At 52.5% G+C, this 5,489-nt stretch overlaps 1 protein-coding gene across 1 annotated transcript in view; it reads left to right on the forward strand.

Moving 5' to 3' along the window:
• The first annotated feature begins 5,388 nt into the window (after window positions 1-5,388).
• Window positions 5,389-5,489, forward strand: part of JAKMIP3 (Janus kinase and microtubule interacting protein 3) — a 109,277-nt gene continuing 109,176 nt past the window's right edge. The window contains 1 exon segment of the mRNA XM_049645905.1: window positions 5,389-5,466. The gene's annotated coding sequence lies outside the window, so the exon portion shown is untranslated.

The raw sequence follows: 5,489 nt of genomic DNA on the forward strand, positions 1-5,489 counted from the left end.
ACTCTGGTACTTGTTCAATTACGGAGAGTGGTGATAAGCGTCATCGTACGAGGCACGTAACACAGTTGAATTCATGCTGAGTGTTCCATCTGACCTGCGCAGTACTGTGTGGGTCTGTCCCTTGGGTGCACCGCCCAGCGGGACCAGGGCAGCAGCCTGGCCCTTTGTGCACTCTCACAGTCTATGGTTGGCCGCTCAGGTTCGGATGTGCGCCTTTGCGGCCCAGGGGTGTTTCCAGGAGATCACACACAACTTTCTTATATCACTTTTCTTAGTAACCCCCTTTCTGCAGTCTCCTCATAGCTATCAACTTCCTGGAGCATCTCTTTTTGGGCATTTTCCCAGAAAGCTTTGTTATATGCTTCTGATTACTGTACCTGCATCTTGGGCCACATGGGGGAAGAGGAGGAGGACAGAAAGCAACAGTGATTTGCCCAACCTTTTGGGAGCAGAGTCCCCCAGTTAGAGAGGAAGATGCTCCCCTCCCGCCAAGGTGTTAGGCCCCTGCAGCCCTGGAGTTGCTGCCACCACCGTCGGGTTTTGTGGGGTTGGCGCACGAGGGAATGAAGAAAGGAAAAAATTCAAGGGAGGATGTACTCCCCCCTCGGTAAGCGTTAGGGCAACCCTTTCCTATTTCTTCTTCTTTTTTTATTAGCTTATAACTGCATATTTATTACGCTAGAAAATAGTTTTCAAAATTTCATTTAAATCCTAGTTAGTTAACATATGGTGGGATGATGGTTTCAGGAGTAGGACTCAGTGATTCATCACTCACATATAACACCCAGTGCTCATCCTAATAAGTGCCCTCCTTAATGCCCATCACCCATCTAGCCCATCTCCCCACCCACCTCCCCTCCAGCAACCCTCAGTTTGTTCCATTTAAGAATCTCTTATGGTTTGCCTCCTCTCTGTTTTTCTCTTATTTTTCCTTCCTTTCTCCTATGTTCATCTGTTGTGTTTCTCAAATTCCACATATGAGTGAAATCATATGTTATCTGCCTTTCTCTGCTGACTTATTTCACTTAGCATAATACTTTCTAGTTCCATCCACATTGTTGTAAATGGCAAGATTTCATTCTTTTTGATTGCCGAGTAATATTCCATTGTGTATATAGACCACATCTTCTTTATCCATTCTTTTTTTTTTTAAACATTTATTTATTTTTGAGACAGAGAGAGACAAAGCATGAACAGGGGAGGGTCAGAGAGAGAGGGAGACACAGAATCTGAAACAGGCTCCAGGCTCTGAGCTGTCAGCACAGAGCCCGACGCGGGGCTCGAACTCACGGACCGCGAGATCATGACCTGAGCTGAAGTCGGCCGCTTTACCGACTGAGCCACCCAGGTGCCCCTTCTTTATCCATTCTTGAGTTGATGGATATTTGCACTCTTTCCATAATTTGGCTATTGTCAATAGTGCCGTTACAAACATCTGAAGGGGCATTTTTCGAATCAGCTTTGAATCAATTTCGAATCAGCATTTTGTATCCTTTGGATAAATACCTAGTAGTGCAATTGCTGGGTTGTAGGGTAGTTCTATCTTTAAGTTTTTGAGGAAACTCCATACTGTTTTCAAGAGTGGCTGCACCAGTTTGCATTCCAACTAGCAGTGCAGAAAGATTCTCCTTTCTTCACACCCTTGCCAACATCTGTTGTTTCCTGAGTTATTTTCACCATTATGACAGGTGTGAGGTGGTAGCTCATCGTGATTTTGATTTGTATTTCCCTGAGGATGAGTAATGTTGAGCATCTTTTAATGTTTCTGTTAGCCATCTGGATGTCTTCTTTGGAAAAGTGTCTGTTCATGTCTTTTGCCCATTTCTTCACTGGATTATTCATTTTTTGGGTGTTGAGTGTGATAAGTTCTTTATAGATTTTGGATACTAACCCTTTATCCGATATTCTCTTTGCACGTATCTTCTCCCATTACATCAGTTGCCTTTTAGTTTTGCCCTTAACTATTTCTTGAACTAGAATTGGAAGGCGTCTCTCAGAATGCTCTCTGTTCAGCCCATGCCCACTTCCAGGTTGGGGCTGGATTTAATCCAGGCTGGGAAGTAACAGAAACTCACAACCGGGTGATGGTGCTCCAAATTCTGGTCTTTCCCCCCAATCTACCTGCTACCATTTACCTTCCAGAATTCTTAAATAGCTACTCCATGCTTTCTGTTCAGATTTTATGGCTGCATTTAGGACAGAAATGGGGGGGGGGCAGTGTGCTCACTCCATTCTATCTAGAACCAGAACTCTCTGTTCATGAGTGTTTTTCCAACCCTGTCTGAGTTTCCAATTTTTATTTTGAGACAGAGAGAGAGAGAGTGAGAGACACACACACAGAGAATCTCAAGCAGGCCCCACGCTCATTGTGGCTCAATGCAGGGCTCCTGATTGACCCTGGGATCATTACGTGAGCTGAGATCAAGAGTCGGATGCTTAACCGACTGAGCCACCCAGGCACTCCTATGTTTTGTTTTGTTTTTAATTTGCTGCTAGAGACACTGAACTGGCACAATATTTTTTTTTAAGTTTATTTATTTATTTTTGAGAGAGAGAACAGGGGAGGGGCAGAGAGAGAGGAAGAGAGAATCCCAAGCAGGCTCCACGCTGTCAGTGCAGAGCCGACGTGGGGCTTGATGTCACAAACTATGAGATCATGACCTGAGTCAAAACCAAGAGTTGGATGCTTAACCAATGAGCCTCCCAGCTGCCTCTGAACCGGTACAATTTTATGTTGTAAACGGTTGTTATGCTTTATATAATCTTCATATCCATGTTTACCTTTTGTTTTGAAAAACATTCAAATATATAGAGAAGTTGTGATTATAGTGACTGTACTCATGCTGTTCCCTTACCCAGGACTGCTCATTTCATGGTGGCACCACTACCAGTGGTGGCAACAGCCACTCCAAGGCTTCCCCGGGATTCAGGCGCCTGCCCTGACGATGTCTGCCTTAATGCCTCGGGGAGGGGAGAGCCTTTATGCCATGCTGGGGGAAACAGCAGGTGTGTGGGAGGGGTGCACATGATAAATCCCCTCCATCTTGCCTGTCTCCCTCAGCCTTTATATGAGAAGCCCCCTAAGGGCCTATTCGGCCCATCTGACCAAAATAGCAAACTCTAAATTTAGTGAGCAGAAGCGGACTTGAGTCACTATCCTAGAAGTCACCGCCCTCACACGACGGTCAGACCTGAATCAGTTCACAGACACCACATCCTTTTAATTAAGGAGAGGTTGGGTGTCCCTGGGGAAGGATCCTGTGCTGGCACCGTGAGTATTCGCAAAGTTTCCTCCTGGCCTTTCAGAAAAGGACCTGTAGCCACACTCCCCAGATCGTGCACAAGGGAAAGGAAAACACTAGACCTTTAGGGGATCATTGCAACTGAGCCTGAACCCGCACTCATCAGGACAGAGGCCTCACCAGAAACCAGCCCCTGCCAGCACCCAGATCTTGGACTTCCAGCTCCAGAACAAGAGAATACACGTGTTGTTAAAGCCCCCCAGTCTGTAGGATTTTGTTGTGGCCGCCTGAGCAGGCTGAGACGAGATTGTTCTCAAGTAACATGTAAATAGGCTGCCTGAGCAGGTAGCTGACCCCCTCACCTTCCCTCCACTGGCATCTTTAGATTTATGACCAGCTCCCTAAAACCCACTGACTGATGGCTGAGAAACGGAGCCTGCTGTGCGCATGATTCTGTGTGCGGTGACGCTCTTGGCTGGGGCACTGCTGGAACGGGCCCCAGTTGGGGGTGGGGGTGGTGATGGTGGAGGGGAGCCCACCCAGTGGGTGACTGCAAGCAGAATGTTTGGTTTTCCACTTTCCTTGGAAGGAGAGTGAGCTGACATATTCCCCTACGCTGATGATCAGGGACCGAGAAGGAACCACTTCGGAGGATGGGGTCAAGGGGGTCTGGATGGACCTTTTGGAGTGGGCTCAGGTGTGGGAATATCCGTGTTCCACACGCATGCCCGACAGATGGGGAGACACCTGTTCTGCAGGTGGCAGCCAGCCGCTTCCCCTGTCGGCACACACCGCTCACGGAAGGAGCCCCAGTCGTAGCGTGATGGCGATTCCACACGGGCTTGACGACCTCGCTCATCCCCAGCCCAGGCTACTGCCGCGCCTCCCGCTCAGTCTGAGACCAGCAGCTGAGACCAACCAGAGCCACGCCATGCGCCCCCGTGACCTGCCAGCCCCCTGGGAGCACAGTGGTTCTGTGGGACCTCATTGGAGTAAAGGCTCATCCCGGGGTAGTTTTTCCTTCCCTGCTCACCAGGTCTCCACCAGGAGCGCCATCCGGAGACTTACAGAGCGCGTTCTCTTTCACACTGAGCCACTCACCAAGGAAGGGCAGCCGGGGGCTGCCACGGCGGGACTTCCAAGTCGTACTCCGTGTCCATCATCCGGATGGCAGAGAATGTTGGAATGGGCCAGTTGAAGGTGCCCCAGGGTGCCCGGTGGTGGGAGAACAACTCTTCACGTGAGCTTCTGTGCTAGCAAACGTGTTCTTAGCCAACAATCCCCGGACGGTTCCGGGTTTCCTGCGGCCAAAGTGCCTGGGTCTGGGAGGAAGGGAGGAGGGGCATATGCACCTGTGAGGGTCACCAGGCATCATCCCCTTGCAAACACGTTTGCTCTCACGCGCCGAACTTTGGGGTCTGCTGATTTCCAAGTCTGGGTGTGGGAGAAGGAATGTCCTTCCCAGGGGCCACTGTGCCCCGCGAGTCGGTTTTCATACAATCCTTACCCTGCCCTGCCACACCTATCAGCCCAGGGAGCCCCTCCGGCAACTTTAAGAGGCGGGCACTTTTCCGGGGGGCCCCCCAGACCCGGAGCCTGAAGAAGTGGGGGTGCTGGGACCCTGAGGCCAGCAGCCCCAGAGCCCGCGGCTTAACGATGGAATTGTGGGTCTGGTTCCGGAGCACGGAGAGGATTGTTCCACGCACGGCTCCAAAGAGCATTTCTCTCTCATCCGGGGCGTGGAAGGCAGCGTTTGGAGACGGAAGCCGGGAGTTAACGGCTAAAACACGCACGTGCAAGTCTTCCGGGCTGCGGGCTGCGCGGCGGCGAGGAGTGTGGGTGAGTGGCTCTGAGCGCGGACGCCCCCGGCCGCACCGGGTGGGTGGCGGTCAGTGCGGGCGCGGCCGAGGCGGGCCTCGCCCGCCCCCCCTCCGCCCTGCGCAGCACCCGGGTTATTTTCGGCAGCATCGTCGCCGGCTTTCCGTAGACGCAAACCCGCTCCCCGCCAGCCTGAGATGGCAGAGGAGGAAAAGAGGTGGGGTTGGGGTGTCGCGGGGCCGCGCCCGGCGGCGGCAGCGGGGAGTGTCGGGGGAGGGCCCTGGGTTTGGGGCGCCCGCCCGCCCGCCCGCGGTGACGCGCGCCCCCCGCCCGCCGCAGCGCCTCCGCAATGGCCGAGCCGGGCCGTCGGACGCCGCCCGGAGCCCGCCGCCCGCGGGGAGCCTCGGTGAGCAGCCGCCGGCCGCCCCC

This window comes from Panthera uncia, chromosome D2, assembly GCF_023721935.1.
Source record: "Panthera uncia isolate 11264 chromosome D2, Puncia_PCG_1.0, whole genome shotgun sequence".
In the NCBI taxonomy this organism is placed as follows: domain Eukaryota; kingdom Metazoa; phylum Chordata; class Mammalia; order Carnivora; family Felidae; genus Panthera; species Panthera uncia.